This window comes from Manacus vitellinus, unplaced genomic scaffold, assembly GCF_001715985.3.
Source record: "Manacus vitellinus isolate BGI_N305 unplaced genomic scaffold, ASM171598v3 scaffold_4_pilon, whole genome shotgun sequence".
Lineage (NCBI taxonomy): Eukaryota > Metazoa > Chordata > Aves > Passeriformes > Pipridae > Manacus > Manacus vitellinus.
In genome coordinates, this window is record NW_021940604.1 from 28,996,672 (window position 1) to 29,019,822 (window position 23,151).

The 23,151-nt window shown below is 35.9% G+C and overlaps 1 long non-coding RNA gene across 1 annotated transcript in view; it reads right to left on the reverse strand.

The window, feature by feature from the left end:
- Positions 1 to 22,790, reverse strand: part of LOC115307758 — a 43,988-nt gene extending 21,198 nt beyond the window's left edge. Inside the window, exon 1 of the long non-coding RNA XR_003916112.1 lies at positions 22,690 to 22,790. This is a non-coding gene — a long non-coding RNA (uncharacterized LOC115307758). The remainder of the gene's footprint in view (positions 1 to 22,689) is intronic.
- Between the last annotated feature and the right edge of the window lie 361 nt (positions 22,791 to 23,151).

Genomic DNA, 23,151 nt, shown 5'->3' on the forward strand with positions numbered 1-23,151 from the left:
CTGAAAGGTTATCAGAAATTTGAAAAAAGTTACATGAAGAAGTATATTTTGAAATGTTATTTGCACTTTAGTGGATGCACATGAGAGATCAATACAAGTAATTGTTTTCCATTATACACTCAGTTTTTACAATGAAACACAACTCAAAAGATCTGTGTGTCTATATGTATATGTATGTGTATATATATACATACATAAAATAAGAGCTTTTCTTGAATATTTCAGCAGTTTTACTGATTTAAATAATTTGTGTAACTAAAAAATACTCATTGGCCAAAATCTAACTTTGTTCTATGTTTTTTATTAATGGAAACCAGTTTAGATAACCCTTTTTATTTTGTTGCTCTTCTTGTTTGCAGCTAAGAAAATTGAACAAAAACATCTTTCAAAATTTTAATGAAAAGTAACCTACTAGCATTATTCTGAATTCCCTCTACAGACCCGTGTGATCCACATCTCTGTTCTCTTGATATTTGGTTGAAAAATCAGCACTTTTCCTTAATGTGAGAAAGATACCAAGAATAGAAACTTAAAGGAATAAGTCCTATTTTAACATCTTTATGTCAAATATCTGAAGAAGTTTTGGAATAATGTCTGCTTAAGCCAGTGAGAGTTAGCTACATGTTAGCATCTGGTGTAGCATTGTTCATGTGAGGAAGGTGCTTACGTATTATCATTATTTATAAAACTATGTATATACTAAGTTTTTGTTTGTTTGTTTCTGGTTTTGTTTTTTGTTTGTTGGTTTGGCTTGGTTTTTGGTGCGTTGGAGTATTTTTAAAGTAATTTTAAGGATATGGATCAAAGTTATGATACAGGTAGAATTTTTGTATTCAGATTTTCCCAGTTTGCAAACCTGGGCTTACTCCTCCAGGCTATTACTAAATCTTACTATGACTTAATGACTCATAGCATGAAGTTGGTAATTTATTCAAAATGTATTAGTCCTTCACTGTGTTAGGTGTTTTGTCTCATAGGAAATTTTCAGTACTTTATAACTCACAGTAGATGATCATAATACAAGTTGAATGACATATATGCCTGCGTGACTTTTAAATTGCTTGGAAAGATGAGCTATTGATAGACAGCTACTAAAAGTCACTGTAAGCAGCTTAGATTGTCAAATTAGAGAACTGTTTATTGGAAAGAATAGAGTAAAAATTCCCTAACGATTGCACTAAATAAGAAAAACTATTTCAAAACAGTATAATACTGCAACAATGCTTTCCATCTTGAGATTTCACTGCAATGCTCATATTTTTTAGCACATTTGTCACAAACCCTTAACTCACAAAATCAAGAGGTTGTCTGTCAATCAAGAATCTGCCTGTCATATTGCCAGAATATTGAAGAATGCTTGGAAATGTAAATTAAATGTGTTACTAAAACTGAAGACCTAAAAGACAATGTGAAAACATGTAAAATCTTCAGTAAACTTCATGATTGTTAAATAGTCTATGAGTTTTAAAAACATAGCTCACACTTCCATGACTGCCTGTGGCTGCCAATATACAGAATTGTGGTTCAGTTCACACATATTCCAGGTTTGTCAGTGAAAACAAAATATAACTTGTGTTTCTGACAAAAGGTTTCTGCTTCCTATTATCCATCACTTATTTTCCTGATTTGGTTTTAATTAAGAGGATCTTCCATATAGTCATTTTTAGATTTGCCTGTGACAGTCAGTTTTCTTCCTCTTCTTCCACCATTAGCCAAGTCTGAATTCTAATAAGTACACAGGCATGAAAATAGTTTTGAAGGAATAGCATTAAGTCTGCCAAATTGACCACTTAATAGTTACAAAATTCAGAAATGTTTGTGGTTCTGCATTTTTAGTTTCTTTCTTTCATGTCTGTAATGCAGTCCTTAGTTATGCAACTGCCCTATGGGTTGGTTTGGGGTTTTTTTCCCCATTAATATTTGCTTCATTCATCACACTACAGGGATCTCCTCCAACTGAGGCTTTATAGTTAAGTAAGCTATTGAAGTTTAGAAACATGAAATGGATGTATCATAGGAGTATACCATAGGATCAGGAATGTGATACCAGATGTGAAGACTAGGATCAAAACATTTTGGTAGAAGATCCTAGTTTGTAAGCTTCTGCTGATATTGTTTATATGAAGTAGAACACAGCTTACAGGAGGGATTTCAAATGCCTTTCACACCATCTGTTTATAATGATCCAGGGTCTTTTAGGACTTTGTAAATTTGTTTTTAGCTTTGCCAAATTACCCATATTAAAAAAAAAAAAAAAGGCAACATATTTTTCCCAATTTGTGGGTGACTTTCTTCCAGGGTTACCGAAGGCTCATTCACACCCATTCATCTCTCCTCAAGTTCATAACTGCAAATTGTCTGCAACCTTAAATTTGCTTTGAAGTATAGGATCTATAACATTTCAAAGTACAATGTTTTTGGTTTTAAGTGAGAATATGCATTTTTTTCTTATTCTATGTCAGCATGCCCATGACTGATATAGGTAAATACTGGCTCAAGACAATAAAAAAGAACTTTGACTTCCATGTTTCACATTAAATGTAAAGTATGCTTTGAGACAGAAACAACAATAAACAGGTGTCAGAAAAGGGAGTATTTAAATATGTATACAGATCACAAGAGATGTGGTACATTTTTCATCTGATCTATTTAGTTTTCCATATATCCCCCAGTTCCAGGGTATCTAAGAACAGTATGATCCATAGGTTTGCACATTGCTCAAGATGCATGATCAGATCCCAGAAAACAGCAAATAATATCAATAAAACATGAAACAAAGTTAATTTCAGGTTTCCATTCAGAGTCACCCTGCTGCTCATGGCCCATTATAATGAATCACTCCACATATGTAGGAGAGATTGACAGAAATTTTATAAACTTTCTATTCTTCGGATTTTACCTGTATAATAAGTGGCTTCTGTACACTAGAAAAGTGATTAAGTATCAATTTCAAGTAAAATAAGGAATGAATGTTTAAAAGACTGATGAGACACTATTTTTACTGCTTATGGTACTGTGACTAACCAATGAGTCAGATGAATGCCTCTGTCATTCTAATTAGTCATTGGATGAACCTCTATTTTTCCTTAAACTCTAATCATTTTTTGAAGTAACTTAGAACTTTTCATCACTTTTTGAATGATGAGACCAACAACTACTTTTTCAAATGTCCTGCTGGAATAAACATGTATTACTTGTTTGTCAGAAAGTAAGGTCATTTTATCTTGCCAATTCCTTTTGAGTCAGTGTTTGGATGTCACTGTCACATCTAGTTTACAAGTTGAAGTTATTCTGGTATTCAGAGTTTTACAGACCTAAATAGTGAAAAGGTTTTATCCTACTGCAGTCCTTCTTTGGTCAAATGTAGTGGAAAGTGCTGGTTATCTTTTTCTCCATTTCCATAACCCATTGATTCAATTAGAAAGAATGCTAACTCATTTTTCAGCACACATTCTTGCAAATTGTCTTAATCTAGCACATTAAATGCATGAAGGTACGTGCACATTCATCTTCTGATGGATTTGATAAACTCACTTAATGAGTTTTCTAAAAATTCACTACTATATTGAGACTGGAATGGTGAATATCTGTTCAAATTGTTGCTGTTTGCAGAAGGTTATATAGGTAAATCAGCATCTTGGGAAAATTATCCCTCGCTTCTTTTTTTTGTTTTTTTTCCTATTATAATTTTTCTTCCACTTAACCAAAATGCTTTAGCCCTTTACGAAACTAATGAAAAGTGTGTTTTTCATCTGTGTTAAATTATATTAGTAATATCCATTGTTAAAATTTCAAGCATTTGAACAGTGGTGTCAAGTGGTGTTGGCTTATTGTCTGTAATATTAGCACTCATACATATTTTATTTGTCTCAGTGAATTTAACATCTTCTTGTATCTTTATAATTTGTATTTCTTAAATATATATTTTTTTAATAACATGGATAAATTTCAGAAAGCAAGTTGATATAGTAAGGGTAACACTGTCAGTCAGATTTACTGTGAACCTAGCCAGTGATGCAGCTTTTGCTTTTTTTGGACTGAAGTGAGGAGTCTAGACTTAGAAGTGTAATTGAACCTTCTTATAATGTAGGGATACACAGGGAGAAATGAGGGGTCGTTTCACCACTGTCAGTTCTTCATTACCCACTGGCTACCTACTCATCAGTGTTGCTAAAGAAGGGAAAGTAGGCCACTGCCAGTAAAATCATATAACTCAGTGACTGTAGGGGTTTTGGGGTCCTTTTTGCGTTTTATTGACATAATGGAAGTCTGATGCACCTGCTAGCTGAAATGGTGTCTTTGGTTTTGGTATTCTGAGTGAATCTGCATTTTCAAAGACTATGAGTCATCATAATGGCAAGTAGGTTCCCCCTAAATGCTATGATACTATTGGAAATTTCATCTCTCCATATGACTTTGCATTGTCCATTGCTTTGAGCTACCCCTCAGTAGCCCAAGTTCTTTCTTCTTTAAATTAAAAGAAGAAGTGAAGATTTGGGAGTAACATATTGACAAAACTGAGATTTATCTCAGAGGTGCCTCTCTCAGTAACTGACATAGAACAATATAGACTTTCAGAATAACTTAGAGAAATGCATCTAATCAAACAACTGTATTTAAATTCTTATGTGATATTAACACAATTTGGTGTCTAAAGAGAAAATAGTCATCTTTTCTTCTGGTATAAATATGTGGACATATGTATTTGTAGCCACATGGATTTCAAGCCACCATATCCCAGACTCAATGTATATAATATCTATCTTGAAGAAGTCCAGCCTCTATATAAAAATTCATCTAAATAAAAGCTTTCATTAACTTCAATGTCATATTTTTTAAGAGATAATTAGAGAAATTTTGACATTGATAGTTTTTTAGTAGAAAGGCAGTTGATATGTGTCGTGTTTGACAAACTAAGATTAATAGTTATACTTATTTCATAATCATGTTGGAAAAAAAAACCCTATGTTTTTCTTTGATGCATTGCATTTCAGAAGCCAGTTTGATTCAGCAGCTTAGTTTTCAGCTGCCTTTAGAAATACCTGTTAAGTAGCAAAATAAGGTACATTAGATTGTATAAATTAGATTTGTTTCAGAACAGTAGAAACTAGTTAGACCTCAAATAGTGTTGCTTGTAACAAATTCTAGGAGATTATATGTGAGACAGTGTGATATGCTTAAAGAAGTTAATACATACTGGCCTGGAGGCCTTTATTTTTTATTACCTAGGAGTGCAAATAAACCTGCTTGTTAGGGTGGAAATTTAAAGGTCAGTCCTCAGATGTCATAAATCATAGATCTACGAAAAAATAGATTAAGGAAGCCTAAAATACTGTGTCAGCGTCAGCAACACAGCAGTGTTGCTTTAATTCTGCAACAAAGAACTGACTCCAGTTATTATTCTGTTCCTCAGGGAGTAATTTCATTCTACTTCAACTCTTAAGAAAAACATCACATAGGTTATAATTCTAGAAATTTTTTCACTTTTGATTTTTACTCTCAAGAATACATATTAATTTTAGTCCTTCCTCTGGTTAAACAGTGCTTAATTTTATTTTTGTCAAGAGATAAGTTGATGTTTCTTGATTTATTTTTAAATCAGTACAGATTAGCTTTATTTAAATGCATGTATTATTAATAAGTGCATGTTTATTTAATTTTAATATTAAGGGCTCATAAGACTACATGAATTTTGAGAGGTCATTTAGACTGTGATCAACAGGGATCCATATTTATGTTATTTCCAATATATATTTCCATGTGTTTACAGTTTTGGAGATTGATGCTTTCCAGAGCAATCTAATTCAGTGCACCTGAATTATACCTTTGCAAAAGATATATTTTTTCCTAATATCTAATCTGAATCTTCTTTGCTGAATGCAAAAGTATTATTCCCAGTTCTGCCTGCCACAGGCATGAAGAACAAATCTCTCTAGGGAAACAATATGTATTTATGTATTGTGTTTATCAAAAATATCATCTTGTAGCTGCCTCTTTTGCCTGTAGTCTTCTGTACTTCAGGCTAACTAACCGAGATCATTCAGTTGTCCTGAGAGGGCTTGCCAATAGACCTCTCATCGTTGTTTTTTTCCTCATGCTTTGTTGTAACTGATAGGGTCTTTCTTGAAGTATGACGCCTAGAATTAGAGACAAGGCTGCAACTGCGACCTTACAAGGACTTGACAAAGGACAACCTATTTTATAGACTGTGAAGCAGACTAGTTAAGCTCAGCTGTGTTCTTGGGCTAATTCCATCTATCAGTGTTGTTTTATTCTCACTACCTATAAAAGTTACCTTTGTCATTCTAATTCTGTCAGAGAAATGTACTTTGTATCCCCTTGTTCCCACTGAGAAAATTCTTGTTGTTCTCACTAATAGATTCTTGCCAGTAGTGCCTACTCAATTAGAGACTAGAACAGTATGTAAAGGGCACAAATTGAAGCACAAAAGCTCTGTCTGAGTATGAACCCCTTTTTCTTTTTTTTTTCTGTGAGGGTGATTGAACACTGGAATGGGTTGCCCAAGGAGGCTGTGGAGTCTTCCTCAGTTAAAACCCAACTGGACAGAGAGCCCCAGGCAATCTGTTCTAGCTGATCCAGCTTTGAGCAGGGCAGTTGGACTAAGCAGTCTTCAGAGGTCCCTTGCAATATTTTGTTTCTATGAAAATACTACCAAAGTAAAGGTTATATATACAGGATTGTCATTCTTAGCAGAATTAGAAGAAACAAAATTTTCAGTAATAGAAAGAGTCTAAAGTATGGCGTTTTCCTTACTTTCTAAATCTAATATTTATGTGTATAAAATCATAGAATCATTAAGGCTGAAGTAGACTTTCAGGACCATCAAGTCCAATCTTTGGCTGAACACCATCATGTCAAGTAAACCATAGCACTAATTGCCATGTCCGGTCATTTCTTGAACATTTTCAGGGGTGGTGACTCCACCACATCCCTGGGCAGCCCACTCCAATGCTTAACAACCCTTTCAATGAAGAAATTCTCCCAGATGTCCAGCCTGAACCTCCCCTGGCACAGCTTGAGGCCATGTGTTCTTTTTCTGTTGCTAGCTGCCTTGGAGAAAGACAAACCCACACCTTGCTACAACCTCCTCTCAGGTAGTTGTAGAGAGTGATAAGGTCCCCTCTGAGCCTTCTCTTCTCCAGGCTTCCTCAGCTACCCCTCACATGATTTGCTCTCTTGACCCTTCAGCAGTTTCAATGCCCTTCTCTGGGCATGCTCCAGCACCTCAATGTTTTTCTTGATGTGGAGCCCCAGAAATTGAGTATCTAAGCATAAAAGTTAAATCAAGTCCTTACGAATTATTTATTGTGTCAACCAGTGTATGAAAATGATTAGCAGTCTCAAATATGTTTAATTAAATGGTATGTATATTTTATGTGAATAAGGAAAGTTAAGTTTGCATTTGGAAACATGCAGGCTTATCGGATACATTGTTGAATGAGGAAAAAAGGCATGTTAGTTGTCAGTGCTTTAACAAACAGTAGACTGTTCATTTTGCCAAGCGTAAACCTTCTACTCACTTTTAAATAGGCACTCAGAACACATTTTTGGATTTTGTTGTATGACCCTTATCTATTGTCCATCGTATTAAGTGACATAAAATGCTCATTTCTGAAGAAAAAGTAATTACTAACACACTAATGTCTCCCTTGAATGTGATTTTTTACATTAAATTGTGCTTATTGTCATTTAATGAAAGATTATTATACATTTACCACAATACCCCGTTAATGTGCTCTGTTCAGAACAAAGCCAAGATTGTAGTTGCATGTGTGGTCGTGCGTGACTGCAAGTTGTTAGAATGAAGTTTAGAGAAATACTTCTTTTTTCCTAATGTAGGTTTCTGTCTCCCAGACTGGGAACTAATCACTGCACTTCCATCACTACTTTGAAAATTTTGGATTGGCTATGGTTTAGTTTCAAAAGCAGTTAACCATTTGAATTGAAAACCAAATCAAACAGAATTAGATTTTCCTGACCTTGAAAGGTGTAATTGTTGTACTGATTTCTAAAATCGGATCTTATTTTCAATGACGATATGCTACATATACAATGTGACTTGCACCTCATCATAGAAAAGAGTTTGAGAAAGCTCAGTCTTGAAACAGTACTACTGCAACTGTAAGTAGACAGGCTATTTACTATAGTTTCACAAAAACATTTACTGCTTAGCTGGAAATATCTTGAATTATTAAAATATAAAGGGTAGTTATAAAAAAATTCTGATTTTGTCCCTATTAATCTTTAGAATATGAGGTTATTTCAGCTTTTTTCTTTCCTTTGTTTTCCTGCTTGGGTATATTTACTTAGTCTTTATGTTCCAGCTTCATATTACCCCTTCCCTGAGATAGATCCAACAGGCAGATAGGGTGCATGATACGAGGAATTCCCTATTTTCTCTCTGCCTGGCTGAACACAATAACTAGAAATAAGGAACAGTGCTGGCTGTTTCTGCCTGGTGCGGCAGGTGTGACTCCTCTGTGACTGCTGCACCTTCCCAGGTGCCCTTGCATTGTGGGTATGAGGCTTTGCAAGCAAAACCAAATGATAACGAGGATGTTGGTTCATCTAACACTGGGGATTCACAGAAGTTAAGTTGGCCTACGCTCTGCATCAAAACTGCTTCCATAAAGAATAAAATGATGGGCCCAGTGCCCTTCTGGACCTGTTGCTGGTGCAGAGGGAAGGACTTGAGCATGATGTTGGAGGTCATCTTGGGAACAGCAGTCATGAAATGATAGGTTTCAACTCTTGGAGAAGTAAGGAGTGGGGTCAGCATCACTGCTACCAGAGAGCAGACTTTGGCCTACTTAGGAGTCTGACTGACAGAGTAGCTTTGGAGGTAATCCTGAAGGGCAAAGGAGTCTAGGAAGGGTGGACATTCATTAAGAAGAAAATCTTAAAGTTGCAGGAGCAGGCTGTCCCCACGTGTTGACAGACAAGCTGAGAGGGAAGACCAGCCTGGCTGAACACATAGTTTTGACTGAAACTCGTGGAAAAAAAAGGGGAGTCCATGACCTTTGGAAGAAGAGGCAGCAACTCAGGATGTGGTGCTGTTATGCACAGAGAAGATTATAAGGGCCAAAGCCCAACTGAAACTTAATATAGCTACTATCGTAAAAGACAATAAAAAGGGTTTCTATAAATATTTTAGGAACAAAAGAAGGGCTACGGAGAATCTCCATCCTTTACTGAATGTGGGGGGAAATACAGTGACAAAGGATGAGGAAAAGGCTGAGGTACTTACTGTTTTCTTTGCCTCAGTCTTAATAGTAAGACCAATTGTTATCCAGGTACTCAGCCCTCTGGGCTGGAACACAGGGACGTGGAGCAGAATGAAGGCCCCGTAATCCAGGGAGAAATGGTCAGTGACCTGCTACACCACTCCGACACATGAGGCTAGATGGGATCCTCCCAAGGGTACTGAGGGGGCTGGTGGAAGTGCTCACTGAGCCCTTTTCAATCATTTACCAGCAGTCCTGGCTAACGAGGGAGGTCCCAGCTGACTGGAGGTTGACCCATCTAAAAGAATGGTCAGAAGGAGGATTTAGGGAACTACAGGCCTGTCAGCCTGACCTCGGTGCCAAGGAAGGTCATGGAGCAGATCATCTTGAGTGCATGGCACTGCATGGGCAGGACAACCAAAGGATCAGATCCAGCCAGCATGGGTTTGGAAAAACAGGTCCTACTTGATCAATCTGACCTCTTTCTATGACAAGGTGACCTGCTTAGTGTCTGAGGGAAAGCCTGTGGATGTTGTCTATCTGGACTTTAGTAAAGCCTTTGGGACCTCTTCCCATAGCATTCTCCTGGAGAAACTGGCTGCTCATGGCTTGAGCGGGTGCACAGTTTGCTGGGTAAAAACTGGTCGGATGGCTGGGCCCAGAGAGTGGTGGTGAATGAAATTAAATCCAGCTGATGACCTGTCATGAGAGGTGTTCCCCAGGTCTCAGTGTTGAGGACAATCCTGTTTTTTTATCAACGATCTGGATGAGGTTATTGAGTGCACCCTCAGTCAGTGCACAGATGACACCAAACTGACAGGGAGCGTTCATCTGCTAGAGGTTAGGAAGGCTCTGCAGAGGCATCTGGATAGGCTGCCCAGGGAAGTGGTCGAGTCACCATCCCTGGAGGTATTTAAAGGATGTGTAGGTGCGACACATAGGGATGTGGTTTAGTGGTGGACTTGGCAGTGTTGGATTAACTGTCTCAGTGATCTTAAAAGTCTTTTTGAACTTAAATGGTTCTATTATTCTATGATTGTACCCCCTTGGGCAATCATTCTGTATATTCAGATCCTCTTTTGTGTCCTCATGCTTTTGTCAGTTTTAATGCCTATAAATTTCATGTCTGCTTTCACTTCTGTTCCAGCTTATTTTACCTAACAAGGAATGATTTTTTCCAAACTTCTTCACAGGTTTATTACATCCTCCTCATCTATATCTTCCACAAAAAAGATGCCTACAGAGACATATAGAAAGATATATCTAGGTGGAAAGGAACTATATTGCATTAGTCATGCTATATTATAGGATAGATCCGTCAAGGCACACGTGTCATAAACTATAAGATCATATGATCCATTGTTTACGTGCTGTAGTACATTTTTTTACTGTCACTATTAATGGTTTTATTAAGACAAACAATGGAGTACTCTGGAATTTATTGTAGTTACCCGTAGCTGTTATTGGTACATTTTTATTTCACAGATTTACAGTTACACATATATCTGATCTGAGTGACTGAAATAAAAATGTACCCTTTTGCAAAATACAAAACTATCTTATAGTTTGATTTCTGTATGTTTCAGTCAGTATCCCATACTGTCTTCTAAGGCATTTCATTTGCTAATGGAAAGTTGGTATGTATTTTCATTTTCCAAATGTATTTCAAGAACTGCATATCTTTCTGATTTTTTTGAAACAGATGTTTCAAAATATAATTGAATTTCTCATCAAGATAATTCTAATTTGATCTTCTCATCCAGATCAAATTCTAAGAAAGAGAATGCTTAGTTAAAATAGTTTTCCTGTTTGTTGCATGAAAGTTACATGGTTAAAAGAATTATTTTAAAAAGTATTATTTATACTTTATCCTTTTCTTCCTTTGATATTGGTTGCAGTTTAACATAATAATTCCTACTTTTAGGGATAATATTTTGAAAGTGTGATGGTTTTGAGTCTAGGCCTTCCTTCCTGGCAACCAGGTCGGAACCAAGGAAGTATTCCATCTTATTCCTTTACTTAACCAAATGTATAAATATGAGGAGAGGAGAGATTGAGTCCTTCTCCTCTTCCAGTGTTCTTGGAGAAAAACAATCCTCCCTGCAGCTCCTCCAGCCATGGGGGTGTGTGGCCTGTGGTTTGTCGAAAGGCTGCTGTCTTCCTTCCGAGTTTGGAGGGAGATGCAGTGATTGTGGAGTGGAATGAGACATTTCTGTTCTCTCAAGGAAAGTATTGAGATTTCGTTTGTCAGTTCTTTATTAGTTGGGTATATCTGATGGGTTTTTTTTCCTGTTTTCAGATGTTGGGGATTTCTTTCTTATGTGTATATAGTCTTTGCAATTGTATATAAATATAATATAAGTGTAAATATATTTTTATATTGCTTTAGTTCTCTTATTTCGGTTCTCTTGGTTTTCTTTCTCTTTTCCCTTGGTTTTTGGGGGGAAAGCTTTTGCTGTGGTGTGGGGGACTTGACAGGGAGCCAGCTCCAAAATGCCACAAAAAGAAATAACTTTTGAGAAATATAATTTTCTGTTGATGGCCTGCTATTGAGCTGCTTGAAAATAAAATTCCTTGATTTTTTCTTTGGAGAGCACACCAAATCCAATACTTATGCTTAGGTGTGGTATTATTAAATCAGTTGAGGTAGTGGCATTGTACTGGTATGGACATTGAATCCAAAACTTGACAGAAAACTTCAGCTAAATTAATAACCAGGACAAATAAACTATATCTAGCTGTTTGTTTAGCTGTCTATGTATCTTAACTGTGTGGCTTTGGTTTTATTTTCAAGAGCAATAGAACATGGATTACTCTTAGGTTAAACAATCTCTCTTTTACAACAGCTTTTGAACTGATGGCTGAAAACATTTTTTTTATTACAGCTCAATTTGTTTTTACAGAATTTGCAGATTTTTGGGAGGGCGGGCAGAGACAGCTCTTCCAATAAAGGTGAGATTGGTAAATCAATACATACTAATATTAACCAAAGTTGACAGTGACTATCATGATCATGTATGACATCACTCTTTATTTCATTAACATCTGCCTAGGGTTTCCAGAGCCTACTTATTATTTACCTCCATTTCTTGTTTCATGGAAAACTGGAACTCAACTTTTAACCTCTGGATCAGTGTGTTTTGACTGATCACCATCTTTCACCATTTGCACCAAGGCAGAAATTGGCTTTTTTGCCTCTTTTGGCTGTATTTATGGTAGATTCTGTTAAAAAAATGTTGTCTTCTTTCTTCATAGGAAATCACTCCTGTTTCTTTCAGCTTTTGCTCTTCAGTGCTTTCAGTCATCATCAAACTTTCTTTTCATTTCAAGAGATGTCAAAACAATTATTAATTAGATATTTTGATTGTTTTTTTTATCTTGCTGTGTATTATACATAAAATTCTAATATACACACATTTTTTTACTTACAACTAGATTCCCTGTTGATTAATTAATTTTCTTTCTTCCTGCTCTTTTATCCTGTTTTACTAGAACAAAATTGTTTTAAACAATTATATAGTTGCTGCACTTCACAGTTATTTATGCATGACTGCAATTTTCTTCTACAAGTATGCATTTTATTCTACTCTGTTTGGAGAATTCTGTTTTCCATAACACTAATGTTTTTCAAGTTCAACAAATAATTTATGGTGTCTTCCCATTGGCTGGGGCAACTAATTTGAGTGAACTCCCTGCAAATCAATATATCTTTCTTTTGTATTGCAAGCATGCAGATTATTCTTCTCTGGCTGCTGATATTCTCCTGCTCTCACGGTTTACAACACTCAGTATTTTCAAATTATTTGCCAATAATAAAGACAAAGAAGTACAGTACATTGTGGTACTTTAACCAGTGTGGGAACATACCCAGACATATATGAAATGTCGTAAGGAAAAACATGGATACCTTCTGTTTGATACCATACACCAGAAAGGGAAGTACTTATTCTTAAGCATGAGAGAAATTGTTTCAAATCGGTCCAGTCTGCTAAAAGGTGCTCTGGAGTGAGTGTTTGTTAACCTTACTTCATGGATTATTGAAATATTTATTCATGGAGTGGTATAGTACAAATTGTTCAAAATCAAGAATAGGCCAACCTTCCAGACTTGGGAAATTGTTCCCATCAACCACTTCTCAAGGGTTTGTGGGAAACCAAATGCTCATCTTTTCGAATGATCACAGAGAACATATTATAAAATGTGTGTTCTTGTGTGTGTATCTGTGTGTGTTTGTGTAATACATATTTAAGAAAGCAAAACTAGAAGATAATGTAAGTATGCAGTTGCAGACTTGTAAGAAAGAAAAAATATGTAATATTATGAAATCTCATAGTATGTAAATTCTTTAACCTCACACCTATAAAAATCTGATCAAAGTCTTGCACTTCTAAAGGAGAGAAGAGGGTATAATAACATTAAACACTTCACTTCAGATCTTCTTGCAGAAATCCTTGTATTTATTACCTTACTTCACCCAGTTATTTTTCTAGTAATCTAATTATTATCATACTACTTTGGCATGAGCCCCTACGCTTGATGCCATATTTTATAAGCCAAGACCTACAAAATGAGCAGAAATTCACTAGCTACTTATTTAATATAGATGTCTCTGTTGTAGTATTTCTCATCAGTCTCTGTGTAGCTTTGCTGCTTTAATGATTCACATTGTTGCAGCTTTGAGAACAGCTGCAATAATAAAAAACTAAAGAAAGGTATTTGTTGCATCCAGTTTATGAAAATTGCAGATGACACTGTAATTTTGTCAGCTGAGAGAATTAGACACCTAAAATATTTCTAGGAGAATCAATACTCAAGTAGGTACAGCTTGTGATGTTTCTGAAGCAATTTTTAGAATTTCCTTTTTAGTAGCTGTAAAAAGTAGAAGATGAAATAAAAATTTATCATTTCCAGGTGAAATGGTAGGTGCGTTATTATTATTAGAGCACAAAACCTATAGAGCATACAACTCTCTTTAGAAATGTATAGCCCACAAATTGATCATATTATACTAATTTGGTAGTAAATTTTCAAGTAAATATAATTCTCATCAGATACAAAGTCTCTTTATACTTACTTTTCAGTCTTCCAAGGATGTTAAAAGGAGTAACTGAAAAAGCTTATGCCTTTAAAACAGTAAAAGTCCCTTTCAATGTAGAAAAAAAGTATCTGAATAGTTTTTAACTGTCCTTCCTGACATTACTTTTCCCATCTCTTTCCTGTTATGATATCTCTTTATATTTAGCCTATAAATTAGATTAGATTTGTTTCAGTGTGATGCTTTTCATTTCTTTTCTGCCAGACTTCAAGTGAAAATTTTTCATGTACTTTCTGTAGTTCATATGACTACAGAAGAGATAAAACATTAGTCAAAACGAAAAAAGATTCCTCAGAATAACCAAAAAAATCTTAAGGAACTAAGAATGCAAAATAAAGTACTAAATAAAGTGGAGTCTAACAAAATGCTTGCCAGCATGTGCAGTCTTCTGGCATGTCTGAGTATGGGTTTTGTGGTACATATGAACTATAAAATTGCCATAACAACACAGGTAGGAAAATATATTGATATCTTCTGCAGAAGATATTGGCCTCTAAAGAGTCAAGGACAGGGACTCTGCTTCTTTTCTTAGTTTGAAATCTACTTTCAAATACAGCACTTTTGGCCTAATACTTGACACAAGTCATGCTTCCATCTGGTGGGATAGATGTCTTCCAGTTATTTTCAGGATCTGCAGGATTTTCAGGATCTTTAGAAACTTTTTCCAGAGCTCTTATGTGATACTTCCTTACCAAAACTGAGGCTTAGCAAGGGTATATGGCCTTCCAGTCCAAAGTTATACTGTCTATAAAATGATTGCACAGAGGCTGAAAACATATATTGTGTCTAGATGAAGTATATATAGAGGACTTAAAGTTAAGGAAGCAGTTTAGAAATAGTAAACTACAATTTTTTTGGCAGGGAGACAGAATCCAAAGAGAAATGGAGATGAAGCTGATGCCTTAGAATTCTTAAGATTTGTAACAAATATGGATTTTTAGTATGGTTGTATAATTTCTAACACTTTAGAATAGCAGTTGAGAGTTAGCAAACCATGTTCTCACGCTTCATATTAAACTTGCTAAATTCTTCAGGTTTTGTTTAATGTTCTTTTCAAGGGAAAAGACTAGCAAGCACATCTTTGGGACACATGCCTAGAAGAGCATAACAGGATATCATTGTAGTCAAAACAACCTTGAAGGCCTAGGAACCTTGGACAGTGCGTTCTGTGAGGAGGAAGATGAGGAAGAAAAGGGTCTTGAGACCTCCAACTCATTTTGGGGGTGGGGGGGGCGTGCCAGGGAGGTAGATCTGGGGAGGTCCTGGAGGCAAATAATTCTTGAATTGGATGGATTAGTCCTGTAAAATTGTAGAACCCCTGTACACTCACATGCACTTTTATGTATTTGCTGCACCAAGTCTACCTTATCTATACTAATATTGTCCAGAAAGTTTTTTCTATTTTAGGTAACAAAGTAACCTCAGAAGGAATCTGTCATCCTATACTGTGAATATGATTTAATTCACCAGAAAGTTCAGTCCATCTTCTGTACCTAGCATGTATCACAGTAATGAATTGGACTGTGTGGACTGAAACATTTACATAATATTTAAATAGTTATAATTATAATTAGAAATACTGAGCTATTTTTATTTTTTTTAAAAAAGCTTATCCTTTTTAATAAAGGTACTATTTGTCCTGGGTCTGTGCAGAAAAGCTTACCAACACCCTCAAGAAAACTATTCATTAAAGAGTTAAGGAAAATTTAAACTACTCTGGGCTTGATTCCAAGAGTCATAGCTCCTAAACTCAGCTCCTTAGATTCTCATTTGGTGGAAGCTCATACAGCTGTTGATGTAGCTGCATCATGCTAATTTATGTCAGCTGATGATCTGGCCTCAGGTACTCTGGATGAAAACAATAACAATTCTGGCACCATCTAGCATTTTTTATTATTCTCTTTACATAGGTTGTTTTCAATTAACCACAGCAACTTGTCTTGGGACAACAGAATTGAACCTTAAACTCAGGGAAAATGTGTGATTTGCTCCCAAGTTCCCTTTTCTGGGACGGCACTGTGGTCTGTAGGCTTGTTGACAGGGCATGCCTGTCTCTTGCTGTCTATCTTTATTATGGTCACAGCAGCAAGCACTATTCATTGCTGCACACTCAATTACTTGTACAGACAAAACTAAGTAACAAAAATGCCTCCTGCCACAGTGTAATTAATCCTCTGGAGTCCCATAGGCAACAAGCAACTGCACAAACGGCTGACTAATCTGCCAAAGTACGCAGATACCTCGATTTGCAACACAATCAGTTTTCTGCTGATATTTCTATACTTAATTGTTAATTGTTCTTTGTCATATAGCTGAAGTGAATTCTTCTTAACTTGCAATTACTTGGAAGCCACCATTCATTGCCTACATATTTTTACAATGGGTTGTTTATTTCTAGCCTTTTGATAAATCTTCTCTTCCCTTTAAACATTACAGGGCAATACTCTCACTGCATATATGCATGGAGAGAGTAATTTTTTTATCCAATACCCTCTAGAGTTTGATGTTCATCATCCTTCGTGTATTACCTTCAGCAAACTTTTAAAAGTATATTCTCTGTCAGGAGTCATCATCATGGCTAGGCTTCGTGAACGAATATTTGGGAAAGGCTCTAATTGTAAAAGTCCACATTAAACACTTTGGATGCAACAAGTCAGGTGCTAACCAATATGATTCAAGGAAGATAAACTTTCCTTTTTCGTGATATAGATCTGACCTTTGGTGTATAATATTCACATACTAGGACAGATGACCTAAGCTGTAAACTTCTACATGTAATAATGATAGACTTGTTTAGATTTTTTCTGATGTTAGGCAAAGTATATAATAATAAACATGTTTTTAATACACAGGGCACATTTTTACATTTTCTTCAGAAAGCATGATGGTTTCTCCTTTTATTTAACACTAACAAAAACAAGTAATAGTTTTGTGCATATAGTCTTGATTCATAAATAGGTAGCAATTCTATTCAAAATAGTCTACAATTTTTCTCAATTAAAATACAATAATGTTTGTTGATTTTGGTAGAATTTAGTGTGAAAAGAATCATGACTTGAGGTCATAAGAGAATTCATCCTTCAGAAAAATATAAGAGCACAGCAATGCTTTATTCTTAATTGGCATAACAATATTATAAGAATTTCAATCATGGTTTTCAGTTACAATTACAACTTCTGAGTCCACTGAAGTCAGTCAACCAGTGCTGTATATTTAAAGAGGGAAAAAAAATCTTTGGAATATAAGTTTGGAAAATATTTTTTGAAAGATCAAATCATCAAGAATGTGTCTTAGGAGCAGAAAGAAAGGGGATAAAAGCTGAACTCTAAATTGAATTGCTTTTTCTTAAGGGTATGAAAATGAGTAGCACAAAAGAAAAGGAAAATAAAAATCATTTAGGTTGGAAAAGATATTTTAGATCATACTCTAACCTTTAAATGCAGTACTGCCAAGTCCACCACTAAACCGTGTCTTCAAGCGCCACAACTACACATCTTTTAAATACCTCCAGAAATGGTGATTCAACAACTTCCCTGGTCAGCCTGTTTCAATGCTTGACAACCCTTCTGGTGAAGACTTTTTTCCTTGTATATGATCCTAACCTCTGCTGAGGCAACTTATGCATGGATTATCAATGTTAAATCATCAAGTGAAAGTAACCCATAGATGATTTGGTAAAACTGATTGTCTGTTCAGATAACTAATAGAACTTGGAGTGTTGAACTAGTCTTTCTGGGATCAGTAAAGCTTTGAAACACAGAATAGCTGGAGATATCTCCAAGGAGAGCGCCTTTCACCTCTTTCATATTGAATATTTGCTTTTGTGTCCCAATATTATGCAGATGAAATACTAACATGAAAATTGGAAGCTATTATCAAAGCAGAAGATTATAGACTTCATAAAACAAATAAAAAGTCCCAACCAAACAACTCCCCACTAAAAAAAAAAAAAAAAAAAAAAAAAGTAAAAATTATAAATGAAGTAATAAAAAAGGTACCTAACTAAAAAGCACAAAATGTTGGGTCTGGCCCTTGATGATCCACAATAGGAAGTTTTGCTCTAACCTTGGTGAGCATCACCCACGTACGGCAAATGGGCTGTATTCAGATGTTCTACATGATCTATGGACTACTTAGAACTTCAGAGGGGATTCAATTCTAAAAATGCAAAATTTGATATTGAATTGAATCAAAAAACTAGAAAAAATTGGAAGTTTTTTTCTTATACAGCTACTGTTGTATAAGACCCTGGTAACACCCCTCCTGTACTGGAAACTGAGACTGAAGCTGGGAAGGAGAAGGGCTGCTAAAGTGTTTGGGAGAGCCTACCTTTTAATGGAAGAGATTGGCTTGATTATCCAAGCAAAGTTGAGAAGAAATATGGATTTGTTTACAAATATCCAGAGAATGAAGAAATGCTCTTTAAACTAAAGAATCATTTTAGCACAGGAGCAGAAAATTAGATTAATGTTGCTGACCAGAGGAGCACTCAGATTTTGGATCTGTTCTCTGAGAGTACTAGGATAAAAAAATTTAGCTGTTTTGAAACTTGAGATTATGAAATGTGGTATCTGTGATAGCAGGGCTTGATGCCTGCTATCAACTAAGGCTTTTTTTGTTCTCTTTTCCTCAGTACTTAGCAATTTAATTCATGCATCTTATATTCAACACACAAAGAATCATCTACAATTTCAAATAGAGCAAATTTTCTTTCTGGAGGCCTTTTTTAAGTCTTAGTGTTAACAATTATGCTTTATTTTAGAATGATAGTAGTCATTAAGGTTCAGATCTGCAAAAATACTTAGGTATAGCAAAGGATAATTTTAAAACATCCTGCCCCGGGGTTTGTAACCTGATGTAGTTACATAAGTAATTATATTCAAATACTTAGTCAACTCCTACACTGCAGTGCTTAAAGCACTACAGTTTCACTGAAGTTAGAACTGTGGCTGCTTCCTGGGTGTACCTCTTAGGGCATTATCACCTGATTTGACTCTCCTTTTAAAACCAGATGCTAGAAATTGTGGTTATCTTGACTTTTCTCTTTAATTTATGTATATAATTTTTTTTCCACTTTTCAGTTTGGTTAGAGATCATCTCTTCTAACATCCCCGTCAAATCATGGTCAGCTTCTGGGCTGCAGTGTGGGTTGGTCCTTAGCTCAGAGGTTTATCCTTTTGAGCTCTGAAATATCTCTGAAGATGGAATTTTTAAAGCCTCTGCAGAGTAAACCTGCAATGATGCTTAAGTACCTTCTTGCTGAAGAAGTTTTTCTTGTATCTAATTGCCAGAGTGCCTCATGGGTCAGGATTTCCCTGCAGCTGGGGCAGCAGGGTCTCTCTGCGGTGCATCAGGGCAGCACCTGACAGCCAGCACTCGACCCCCCAGGCAGGACAGCCAAGGGGCACCAGGGGCAGTTCCAGTCTCAGGCATCAGGCACCCTGGGGACAGGGACAGTCAGAGGACAGTCTGAGCCACTGGCCCATGAGTAGGGGTCAAGATCAGGTCTGGTGAGCAAACTCAGGGTCAGACAAAGTCACAGGAAGACCAAATAGGGCTGTGAGAATGAGGGTCACAATCTGGAGCAGTAGGGTACCTGGTTGAACATGGCACAAGCACAACAGCAAAACAGCGGAAGTGGAAGCTGAATAGCAAAGCCTCCTCTAGGAGCAACTCCCAAGTAAAGGGTAGGGGATCTCTTTCCTAGGCTTTTCAGCAGAACTTCTCTCTGGGGACCTTGCATTTGGCCTTCCTCTAGCTTCCTCTAGACTCACAAGTTTTTTCAGGGAACTGGCTTTGAATAACCCTGAAATTTTGCATTCTGAAACACAAACCCATGCCTTCAAAACACTTCTGGTTAACCATGCCAGAGTTAACCCCCCCCATATTGAGTTAAAAACAAACAAACACATTTGAGATCCAGAAACATTGAGAACTTGCATAAAATGTTTACCATGAATATTTCTAAGGATCTTAATTTTTACTAAACTAGATATGGCAGTGTGTGGGTTTTTTAATATAAAAAAGCATAATTACATTTCCTTCAATGGCAGACAGAAATCAATACTTGCCCAAGAAAATACATTGATTTCATAGAGAGGTTTGGGTCTTGTGCACGCTATTCTTTAAAATAATAGGGACGTATTTTTTTCTAGGGAGATTTTATTCAATTCATTAGAGCAAATTAGAATTTTAATTTGAAGCCCTGAATTTTGATAGCTGACTTAATTGGGTAGTGTGCAGTGGAAGAGTAAATTTAAGAGGGTATGAGACCCGTGAGTACAACTCAAGAGACTCATGATAGACGTTTGTTAAGATATTTGTTTAGAAAAGTATCACAGTTCATTACTTGCTGTATATCCTTTGACTTTTTTCTCTGTCATTGAGTTACTACGGTTGGTTATGTTCTGTCAAGTTGCCACATTGAACCTAGACTTTTGTTAAACCTAGACACTTGAAACATTGCCTTAGTGGTTAAACAATTCTTTTCTGATTTATGTTTACCTTGTAAAATTTCCACACTTTAGTATGTGGACTATCAGCAACAGCTTATGCCACTGCTGAACCAAGTCTCTTGTATTGATATTTATGTTTGTTATAAACTGTTATTTACACAACAAGTTGTAAACATGATTTACAGTGATAACATTAATTAATTATATTTCATTCAGCACCTCACTTGCCAGTAATTTGGCCTTAATTTTTACAGAATTTATTCTTGTTTTACAATGTGGGAAGCCTGTTGGCCTTTCGTGAAAGGACATGAACAATGGTGTTCCATGACAGAAATGCAAAAATGACACAGAAATCAAAGTTTTGTCTGGGGAAGCTTATCCATCAAGGTAGCCTATGAGGCTGCAGTGTTCTGCACCACCAGCCTCTGGTAAATACATTAAATAAAGATTCAACACACGAGCATTAAGCAAGACCACTGAGTTGTGCATTATTCTGAAAGTTGCTGAACAGCAGAAGGTAAAGTAATCATTCAGTAGATTCAAGATGAATAAAATAAAAGGCTATCTCATGTTACATTTGATTTCAATCTGCTGAAATATGCACTGCATATTTTGATTAGCTGGGTAATGCAGTGTATGCTTCTGCTAGGAAGGAGAAATCCAACACCTTATTGTGCTTCTGTTGGCTGCCTATCCATTCATCAAAGCTTTCCTAATTTACATTCTATTTCCTTTGATGCAATCAATGTAAAGAATAGAGGGTGTTACCTTGCATTTCTATACTTTGATCTGATTTGGCATTTGTGATCAACATAGCCTAGTAATGTTGCAGGTTAGGAAACATTTTGCTACTGCCATCAATTATATTGTTCAGTGACCTTCCTTCTCCCTGCCGTGCTTTGAAAATACACGTATATATTTCAAGATGTCTTTTTTGCCTACACTATTTGTTTTACGTAGCAACACTGCGAAAATGAGAGATAGTAAACAACATCCTTAATGCTTAAGATGAAGAAGCCAATGGCTACTTACCTACCATTATATTGATGTACAGTTACTATAACTGAATATAAATAATAATACCATTAATCCTCCATGTCATAAAGAACTATATACACAGCCTCCAGCACTGTGGTATGCATTACCAGTTCGTGGACTTGAGCTTTTTACTCCCCCAGAAAAATGTGTTTGTTACTGTGATCTCAGTTCTTGAAAATATAGAAATGTAATAAACCTGATAGTGCATTATGAAATAACTGTAGTGGTTTTGTTTGTTTGGTTTGTTTGGTTGTTTGTTGTGTGTTTTGTTTGATTTTTTTTTTTAGTTTTAACTGGTGAAAACGAGCAATCAATGGACCTTAATTATTATTTTCATAATTATACCTAAGATATGACTCAATATCTTATTATCCTACAGCATATCTTTGGATGTATGACTCCCATGATGTATACTTGAGTTCTTTCATTGATAGAATGAGATAAAAAATAATTTGTCATGACTTTAAGATTGCCCAGTATAGAATAATCATTGTGTGTATTATATTAGCTCATGGGTCAAAAGAAATAGGCGATGTTTGCTCCATAAAGAACTGAGAGAGAAAAAAAAATAGTTCAATTAAGTCACTATTCTCTCTGTAGCCATTAGAACAACTTAAATCTAGGTATGATACTAGTGCCTTTATCATTAAACAGCCCAAAATAACTTTTACAAAACTGGGATCAGAAATAAGAGTGTTGCTCCAGGCTTCCGAGTCAAATTCCCTCTGTAAGACATTTCATCTTTCAAAATGTGAGTTTGCATGTGTACTCCTGACTGCTGACATTAAATAGCTTTATAATATTGTTGTCACTACCTTCATATTCCTATATGAATTTCTATCCAAGAAACACTTACCTCTAAGGAGCTGGGAATATCAACTAGTCCAGAAAACATATTCTGAGTCTGAACATCTATTAATCCTGTTTCAGGTTGCCCATACAAGGAACCAGGGAGTGGATAGCTGTCAGAGAGAAAGTCTTGTTCAAATGAAGGACTTTCAAATGAAAGAAATGCAGGACAAAGAAAGAAGAATAAATAAAATAAACAAACAGCAAAAAAACTGCTAAAAATGCTTATGGAAACAGGGAGTATCATGCCTGGAAGACGTTGCAATACAGTTTTCTGTTTAGCTTACACACTGGTTACCCAGAGAACACTCCCTAGAGACGCATTTGTCTTATTTGTAAGGAACACCTAGGTGGTTCATGAGCATATGGGCATACTAACATAAATGATACTAGCAAAGTGTATTTACTTTTATCTTTAAAAGAGAACAAACCAGTGAAATTTAATAAAGTACCTGGTTTTATGTGTAGG